The sequence below is a fragment of the Aquila chrysaetos genome, chromosome 25, assembly GCF_900496995.4.
Source record: "Aquila chrysaetos chrysaetos chromosome 25, bAquChr1.4, whole genome shotgun sequence".
NCBI lineage: Eukaryota > Metazoa > Chordata > Aves > Accipitriformes > Accipitridae > Aquila > Aquila chrysaetos.
The window spans coordinates 12,462,031-12,472,187 of NC_044028.1; the positions used below are offsets into that span (position 1 = coordinate 12,462,031).

Sequence of the window (10,157 nt, forward strand, 5' to 3'; positions counted from 1 at the left end):
AGACTTCTAATAGAATTTCCCATTCTAGCAGGAATTTCTTACTTCCTTGAAAATTTGCCTATTGGGCAGAAACCAAATACGTTTCAATTTTCTGAAGAGCCACCAGTGATAATTAATTAGGCCAGTTTTCTTCATGCTGCTTGAAAGCAGCTGGGTAGGAAAACTTGTTCAGTGGTCTTGCTTTAGGCTAATGCCAATTTGCAATGACAACAATGTCAATCTGGAGGGGAAAAAAATTGACATTGTAGGATTTTTGCTGAATTGGAATCATCAGGGTTGGAAGCCACATCTGGCCTTTTTGCTGAAAAAGCATGACTCTACAGCACTTCACTGAAGGACTTGGATAGCTGCATTAGTTGTGGGTGGTGGAATCAGTTGTGGGAGGCAGAGTAAAGGATGGGTCCGTGTTATTTTCACATAATATACAATCAGAATATTTCATATTGAATGTGTGACTAGCAGGTTCATTTTTTCTACCTTCAGAAATATCTTCAATAAAATTAGGGTTTGGATGAACTTGGACGTCAGGACTTTATCATCAGAAAATTAATCCCACTCTTTGGATTAGCATTTCATCTGTCGTAGGGGTTTACGGGCCTTAAGCTATTTGAGCGTGCTGAAGTGAAAACTGGTGAGGAAAATGCCAAATAGAGAGTTTATTCATAAGCGTACTTAAATAATGTCAGGTCATTTGGAATAGAACAAGTATCCTATTCTGAATTCTTTTTTCGGAATAGCCCTATGGTTCTGTTTTCAGGCTTTACTTTTGTACAATTGCCTTTAGTTTAAAAGTACTCGGCAAATACATGTGTAATTGAATGGGATATGTTCATTACTTGTATGACAGCAAAAGGACTTCTAGCTGCTTTGCAGAAATGGAAGAATTGCATTACTATCTCAGAATCCTGGCTCTTTGGTTGCTTTCAATTTTGTTAAAGATATGTATAAATATCAATAAACTGGAGGAAGGCTGGAAGGTAGATGATAAGGGGGGTTGATTATTATTTGATCACAGTAAGGGAAAAAGTGGAAAATACTTATGTTGTAGTAACAGCAAACCTGCAAGCCTTTGGCAGCTTGCTAAGTGTATCTGTTGGAACATCTGTGCTTCAGCCACTTGGTGCTAGTGTTTCTGAGTTTAGCTGGGAAATGCTGCTTTGTACTAGAGCCTGGATAGCTCCATGTCCTTTTGACTCTTCAGTCAGGTGTCAAAAGGACACTGTCATATGGCTGTGATCGTTTCAGCCTCAGTTGTGGCTTGGAAACTGTTCTAAACTGTAGTGGTTTCATTTAAAAAATAATTAAAAAAAAAAAGTGCAGTGCTGTCTCTATAGTAATGCTAAAGTTATGACAGATGAAAACAAGGTCAAGTTTGCAGAGTGGTAAGTCCTTTTATTAAGCTGCCATAAACAAAGTTTATGTCACATAGGACCTTTAAGGCACATAGGACCTCATCTGAAGATGAGCTTCATAGGTGAGTCTAATAGAAGAATGTTACCTCTCTGCGCGAACTTTATTTCAAAAAGTATAGTCCAATATAACTACGAGATCCAAAGGGGACAGATGGGTCGGTTGTATTCCTTTAATGTTTCTATTTCTGGCAGCATCTGTGGCAGGATGCGGGGTGGGGGGGTTGTATTTTGTTTTCTTTTTTAATCTGAACAGACCTCCTGAGAGCCCTGAGAATTTGATGCCTTTTTGGTTATCAGGTATGTAAGGATAAATTCTCTAGACTGTTCTTAGTTTCATCTTCCTATGAAGCATTGTTGTCTTCATTTTGAGTTTTGGGGGATTTGGTCAGTACTTTCAGCAGGACCCTAAGCTCTTTTCTCTTTCCACTCTTGCCTGCTTCTCCTAGGCAGTGAGATAGACACTGGTAAAAACAGATGTTTGGCAAGGTTATCATCCTTCTCACTACAATGCCTTTGCTTCTTGTGTATGACTTGACTTGGTTACAGCCACCTGAAGTCACAGAGAAAAAGTGGTTCCCCTGGATGACAGACACTTTCTGTTTTCCATGTGAAGTGAAGTTTCTGCTTACCTCTGAAGCAAGCAGATTTTTAGATTATATAACCAAATCATGAAAACCATTACAGACAGATTTTCTTCTGTGCTTGTCTAGAAAGATAACAAAATGAAGAATAATTATGTAGAAGCCTTTTTGTCCCATAGATGTTGCAATGCATTCTGCTGTGTCAGTTCCTTTTGGACACAGTGTATGCCATCTTGTGGACAAGTCACATTATGTCTGAATCCTTGAGACAAATATTTAAAGATCGTGGTATATTGTGTGTGTGATAAAATTGCTTAGTTGTGCGATAAATAAAATAGTAATGTAAAATAGTACATATCTGTAGCCTAATGCTAACAATCCTTCTTCTTGGACGCTGATTTTGTAATTAAAGTTACTTGAGTTTGCTTGGTTTCCTTTTGAGGAAGCTGAATTTCTTTTGCTAGGATATGAACCACTTATTACCACTTGTACAAACTATCAAACATAAAATTCTTTGCAGTTTTTTTTCTTAACTGAGTTTAAATCTATGACCTAGAACTATGTTCATCTGGGAACAAATCAGAAATAATTCTGAGAAACATCTGTCAAAGCAGCACAATTGCTACATGCCAATAATAAGAATAATATTTTTGCTTTCATTCTTGAAGCAAGGAAATTTCTAAAACTATGTTATTTTTATTAGAGACATAAGCAACTTGTACAAATATTTTTTTTATTTGAAATTAAGATACCTATACTCTTTATTGACCCATACTAGTTTGATTATTTCCTGGTAGAAAGCAAGCAACAACTCTTAAGACATTCTTTAGTAACTAAAAAGTCCTTTCTAAAAGCAATAACAACTCATTTTACAGGGAAGGCTCTAAAATCCCCAACATTTGTCAAAATACTATGCTTGCTGAATGAGATCATTTCCCTTTTCATGCAGAGATCAGAGAGATGAACAGATCTTGTCTTGTAAAAGTCCTGTAGAGATAGCCCACTGTCTGTTTCTTCTAAAATTTAAAATAAGGCAAGCTTATGGTAAATGTTTCCAAAAACAAGTATGTAAAAAGTAAAACATAGATGATTACAAAGCTTAAGTTTTTGCTGTTAGCCTGAAAATATTATTCTAATAGGAAAAAGCCTCAAATAAGTTCATGTAACTTAAAATCTAATTTGAACTCAGTCAGAAGCAGTTTTATGTTTAAAAAAAAAGAAGACTGTAATTTAAATTTGATTTAATGAATAAGAACTGCTGGACAAATAAAGTAGTGTCAATCACATGCTGATTAAAGAAACTTTAACGTTCATTGTGCTGTTAGCTTTGTCTGACCTGCAGGTAGGCAGAGCCATTTCTAGCTTTAGGGTAGATGTTATTATTGGTCATGCAGAGATACTGGAAAGGTGGTGATTAATAAGCTTTCCCACCATTCATGTATAACAGAATTAGTGCTACAGAAGTGTAAGCAGCTTCTGGTAATAAATTTGTCACCCAGTATTGCCAGGTTCCTCTGAAGTACTGAAAGCTATCAAGCAAGTAGCAAAGCAGCTGGGTCAGATGGTTCTATTGTTGAGATATACAAATGTGTGTAATATAAGCTGGTGAGAGAACTCCTGACTTACTAAACAAACATCTGGGACCAAAGCCACGTGTTGCAAGTATTTGAAGACTTGAAGACTAACGTTGCCCACCCATATGACACTTAATGAGGTCATGCACGTTGTGATAACCATAAGGATCTGTGTTTGCTGACCAACGCTGAAAAGTTATTTATGAGCTGGACGAAACTGAGCCATGAATTTGCAGAGAAACAGTTTATTTTTAGTTACTGTAGATTCTATTCTGGTTGTGGCACAGATCATATGATTTTGCTACAGGGCAAATTTGGGAGGAGCTGTGCATACAATAAAGACTTGCAGAATCTATGCGTACAGCAGATCAGCCAGCTCTCAAAATCCCAAAGTGCTTTCAACCATCACGTAGGGGTTTCTAGTTCACTTATTTTTATTACTAGTGTTTGTCTTTAAGGATATTCAATTGTTTACTGATTGCCTTGCTTGTCACGAAGGATTAGTCTGAAAAGACAGAGGATTCATTTCAACTGAGGAGTGTCCTGAACATTTGCCATCAATAGGTAACAAGCCACTCCAGGCTGCCAGCAAATTTGGTGAAGTGCTTTCTTAATGTGTAGCAATGGATGATAAGATTGCATTTCACCATAATTAGTCATTGTTTTGTTAAATGGGTATTAATCCTCACATTGCTATTGCTGTTTTAGCTCTGCAGCTATGATACTTGTGCTGATTTTGTCCCCAGATGGTAAGATTCCTGATTTACTGCTTCCTGCTGACAAGCAATAGCAAGTGACAAAATATGATATGTAATATCTGAGTTTCTGGAACAGGAACTGACACCTTCCCAGCTGAGACTGTTGGCCATTTAATTTATATATGGACTTGAGAGATTCACTGAAGGGCTTTTAATGAAGGCAGTCCCGCTAGAGGTGGGGAACTGAAATATTAAAAATTGTCAAAGCTACTCTTAAATCATGTAACATAAGTTATAACAACTAAAGATTATAAACCAAGATGGAATTCAATAGCAGTAACTTTGCAATTGCCAGAACTGCAGCAAGTATTACTACTGCTAAATTCAAATGTTTGTAGCATGAATTGAAAGGAGCGTAAGAAAACAAATACTTATCAGCACCCAGCCTTGCACATAATGTGTATGAGTGATGCTGGGAACAGAGTTTCAGAGAAGTGGGTATTTGAGGCCTTAAGGAAAGCTTCATTGGATAACTATGAATTTTTAGCAATAAGGTCTGAATCTCTCTCTCCATTTCTGTATTTCTTGCCTCTATCCCAACAGGGTTGTAATAATTCTGGTGTCCACATGACGGCTGTGTGAAAGATTATTATGTCAGAATTATGCACAAGAGACTACTGTATCATTCCTTACTTGCTTTAGATCCAGAGTGGGATCAAAGCAGTTCATTAAAGTAAGCCTGGCTGCTGCCTTAAGTAAAACAACAGAAAGCTTAAAGGTAAGATTTAGATTAGTGGTTTCAGTGCTCAGATACAATGTGGGTCAGCAAAGCTGATTTACAGACAAGACTATACCACAGCTTGGCCAAACAGTAGGTCAGGCATTATTCTGGAGGAAGGATGAGAAGATGGGATTTTTGGACTGCTTCATTCAGCAATGGCATCACAGCGGTTGAAATCATGCTTCAGTTCTGTCTATAACAAAACAAAAAAAAAAGCTGTCTGATTATTTTTCCTAAAATCACATCCTTCCTGTACCTTGTCAAGGGAGTAGGGAGATGAATTTGAAGGGTAAAATGTTGGAGAATCACAATTTTCCTCTGTTTTCTGATGGCATTATTAGAGAATCCATCAAATAATGGACTTAATCAGGACAGATCTGCCATTTTTAAATGTGAAGTTTTTCTATCATAACCATGTCTTTTTGGTTGTTTATACTAGGAGAACCATTACTGGCAGTTATTTTCCTTGTAATGCTTTACAAGAAGTGTCAAGTGTTCTGGGAAAAATAAATCTATCATTACCTCTTTTGACACGACACTGCTGTGTCACTCTCTAGGGGAGATGATATAATTTACATACTTAAATGTTTTGCTGTAGTGTGAAAGTGTGTTTTGCAATCTGGTGGATGTTACGATCAAATAACACCATGGGAGTTTGTAATTAAGAAGGAAGCAATACTAAAAGAAGGACAGTGAAGTATTAATATTTAGGTTTGGATTAATTTAGCAATTCTGTCAACCAGCTGCAATCCTGGGGGATCATTTGTAGTTCCAGACTTGATATGCTACTTCTGTTTCATGTAATAAATCCATTAATATTCCAATTGTCTACAAGCATATTACCCCACGTATTACCAACTTGTGGATGAAAGAAGTAAGTTTTTTTTTTTTTCCTTAATGGTCATGCTAAGCAAGGCATATACAGTGAGGAGGGTGCATGCTTGGGAAAGAGGATGGCAGATGTTTAGTATCAGGAGGAATTGTTGCAATACCTTAAACTAAGAGTTGGCTTCCCTGGGAAGGGGGTCAGTCTCTGACCCCACTCTGTGGAGGCAGGGAAGCCCACCTCTGTGCATCTGCCCAGCACACGGATAGGCTTTAGGGTAAGGAGGTCCCTACCTGCCAAGATGGCAGTAAATGGGCAGCTCCAGCCTCAAAAGAGAGAACAGCAGCAGCCAGGAAAAGCTCAGCCTCAAACTGGCCTGACCGGAGAGCACCAGGCAGTAGTGTCTGAGTGGCTGCTGTGAAGGGGGTGTGTGGGGTGAAGAGACCTGAAGGCAGCTTAAAAGCTCAAAACTTTTGGAGAATTCACCCTTTTCATCCCATTGGTTTCCAGCACCTGTGGGTGGATGGGGTGGGATCACCAGGAGAACTGTAAAAGACCCAGGAAGAAAATGGGAACTGAGAATGAAGATGGCTTTATATAAGATAATGTGTGTCTGAGAGCTGACTTAAGTCATTATTTATCTATTATGTGGGTTTTTTCCCTACCAGTTCCATACTGGTGTGGAGCAGTGGTTTTGTTTCGATACCCTGTGACTGACAGCGTCATTGCTTAGGTTCATGTATTTATTTTCACAAAGTAGTTTCTGAAAGGGAAGGTGTATTTGTGGGCTCTCTGTCCTCTTTTTTTTTTTCCTTTTCTTTTTTTTTTTTTTTTTTTAAATCCCTTCCCCCTCTGTCACACAGAGAATTTATTTGGGGATAATTTAAGTTGAAGTTATTAACTCCCAAATCAACATAGCAAAGCCCCCTATCACAGCTTTTTTAACAGCCAAGTGTTCGGAAACCAGCATTCAAGGTAACCCACTTCCTGGCAGCCTTGAAACCCAGGCCTTGCTCTTCTTCACACAAGCAAACTGCACCATACTTTCAAATGGATTTGGCACCTATAATGTCAGACTCTTTGATAACTGCACATGTTGGTATAGTTGTTTATATTGAACAGGGCTAGTGCTCACCCAAGCAGAAACAATATAGCAGTGTTATCTAGGCTTATCTCTGCAAGCTGTTAATTATTGCATTGTTAGCTCTGAAGTATTTTGTGATTAGTATTTCTGTAGTAGTACATAAGAGGAAGAGTATTATGGCAGTACTTAGTTTTCATTATTGCAGACATTTTTATGTGCGCTCACTGTTGAAAGTAGCTTAGAGAATAAAACTGAAGCTGTCTGCACAGTACAATCAAAAAGTGGTGAAGTTACTATAGAGTGGGTTTGGAAACCCTAAACTCTGAGCTCAACAAAAGCTTGAGGCTCAAGTGGTTCCTTTAGCAATTGCTTGGAGAGGACCATGTAGAAGTTGAAATTAATTTCTCCTATACTAAAGTTAACTGAGTTAACTTAGACAGAATTATTACACGGTAATATTATTCCTTCAAAATGTAGCTCTTGCCTATCCTTCATTACCTTGACTCATGAAGCATTTGGCTGATATTTTTTTTTATCTCAATATTTACCAAATCAACTAACATGCTGTCCCAGTCTTTGTTTTATCAAAGCTCTACTGGATCCAACCTAAGTGAGAACATATTTAAAAACAAAAGTCAATGACACTATCTTTTTCCTTCCTGATCAAAAACCACCCAGAGTGCCAACCATTAAAAGCACGTTAAGGGGACTCTGTATTCTACCATGAGTGTTTTGCATTCAGAACCTCAGCCAGGACAGCTATAATTACTCTGCTGGGTGCTAACGAGGGTGCTGTTGGTACTTTAGTAGGGATATGCAAATTGAGTTTTGTGGCTACCAAATACATGTATGCATGCAAATACCATATTTGTGTATTTGCCACTATTACCAGTGCTTCAAGGACATCTCTCGGCAATGTGAATGTGCACTTCACACTGAAATGTGGGATGTGTATCTATCTTGTTTTCAGCTTTGAGGCTTGAAGTGTGAACCTCAAAGCTCATGTCACATGGTCTCTTGGCTAGTTAGAGAGAGAAAATCTCCCTTGAAGATTAGCTGCTGTTAGCAGGAGAGGCAACAGAACATTTGTACTTTGGATCTGTAAAACAGAATATCGATTTACACTCGTGGCACTGACGGTATGTGTATTTTATTCTTGGTTAAAATGCAGGTCAATTTTAAAGGAGCAAAGTTTGACCAAAGGCGCTAGAAATCAAATGACATAATAGCCAGTTGTGCGACTGTTTTGTGGTGTGTTTTTTGTTTTAACTGATGCATTGTTTCTTAAACCCAATGGGATTATTAGCTCACCAGCTAGACATGTTATACAATGCGGGTGACACGTGATTTGTAATGATCTAGGCTTGTCTTAAATGTATTTTCTGGAAAGTCAGCCCAGTTTGTCTGGAAGTAATCAAAAGATGTAGAATCTCTTATTTCTTTAGTCAGTTTGCTCCACTTGCTTATCTAACTATTGAAATAGAAAAGTAAGACATTAATCTTCATTTTCCCAGCTTTGCCCTTGTAGCATCCCAAGGTTGGAGCAACTCAGGTTCGTGGATTTCCTTTGTCAGAATTAAGGTGAAACGACACCGGGGAGTTCAAACAACAATCAACATTTATTCAACCTAGATAAACTTGCCCAAGTACAAGTGAGCTTATCAATATGAACCTTGCATCATGTCATTAAGCAGCTGTTTGAAAAGAGAAGGGAGGTGTAGGAAAAAGAAGCAGAAAAAGGAACATGAAACTGTCAGGAGACCCCTCCCACTGAGTCACAAGATCCAGAGCGGATGCCCTTGCTTTTTGGACTCCTCAAAGAGGAGCCCAGGGGCGGCTAGACCCACTCCTAGTCTCAGACTTGGTCAATGGCTTATGTTTAAAAGGATGAGGCATAGGGACTGTGGAAAAGAGAGAAGGGGGGAGAGAGAGAGAGAGAAAGAAAGAGAGAAGAAAAGGGTTTTACCAGTCCTGGGTCCAGCGTTGGTCCAGCCAGCACAGAGATCCAGTTCCAGAGGGCGCGCACTGAGAACTCATTCTCCCTTCTTTTACAGTCGGTGGTCTCGACATGCGCAGCTCATGTTCCCACGGTTCTCTCAATCGGTCGGTGAGCATGGGGGTTGTGTGTGTGTCATTGGGGAGTTGCCTCTCTTTCCCTGCTGGCATGACCACTTAAGATAGAAGCACAGTCTCATCCTCCATGGGGCCCCCTCCTCCAGGCACATACGTTGTGCTCCTTCTCATGGTCGCTTAAGATAAGGAATTGCAGCTTTGGAGAAGCGCGGTCCCACCCTCTGTGGGGCCCTCCGGCCACATCGTCCTGTTCACACAACTCCAGCGTTTTTACAAAGTCTGTCTTTTCCACCAAAGTTCCTTAACAAATGTTTGAGACATTGACGTAATTTGTCAGACCGTCACAGCCCTCTGAACATAGGTTTTTACTATACTTTTCTCTCTTTGATTAAAAAGCTCTTTACCATTTGGTACTTTCCCCCTATAATCTAGCGAGTTATTTGGGACAATAATTTTCTAAACTTGAAGAAGTTGTATTATTACATAATTAGAGATTCAATACTTGGACTAAATACTGATCTTCATATCAGTATTATTTAATTAAGGAGAAGCATAAGAAAAACCTGTGCATTCTATATACTGATTGTTTTGACAAGTATGTACAATTAAATTAGTTTCACTTCTTTTACTTCCTAGAAAACTTTTTATCCAAATTCTTTAGCAGTAACAACCTAGCAGAACAGTATCTGATAATGGAGGGTAAAAGGACAAGAGGGGAAGAGATTGTTGACTTGCTTAACTAATTACATATAAATCCTCTCCAGTTTTGTTAACTTTTTGTCAGTGTTATACACAAAATTACATGAAAAAGAACTTAGCTCATAGGCGAGCTAAATTTGCTATGAGGCTCAGAGAAAATATTTAGAATTAGCAAAATCAGTGCTAAGCTACACCACTTTAATCAAAACTCAAGCTCTGCTTTCTCAGGCAGTCAACATGCACAGAAGCTGACTTTTAATTGAGTACTACCTGATGTTGTAAGGGTAGATAATTTGTTCTTCATCAGTATTGATCCCATCTGGAAGTTCATGCCCTCGGGACTTTGGAGTAGCTTTTCTTCAACCAACTGATGTTTGCAGCAGTGAATTATGTAGAAATGACGATTTTGGATTTTTGGTCTGGTTTGGG

The 10,157-nt window shown here is 38.7% G+C and overlaps 1 long non-coding RNA gene across 1 annotated transcript; it reads right to left on the bottom strand.

The window, feature by feature from the left end:
• Positions 1 to 1,308: 1,308 nt before the first annotated feature.
• Positions 1,309 to 8,956, bottom strand: LOC121232614. Its single transcript, XR_005931437.1, has 2 exons — positions 8,923 to 8,956; positions 1,309 to 5,239 (listed from the first exon to the last, which is right to left on the bottom strand). It is a non-coding gene; the product is annotated as an uncharacterized LOC121232614 (long non-coding RNA).
• Positions 8,957 to 10,157: the final 1,201 nt, after the last annotated feature.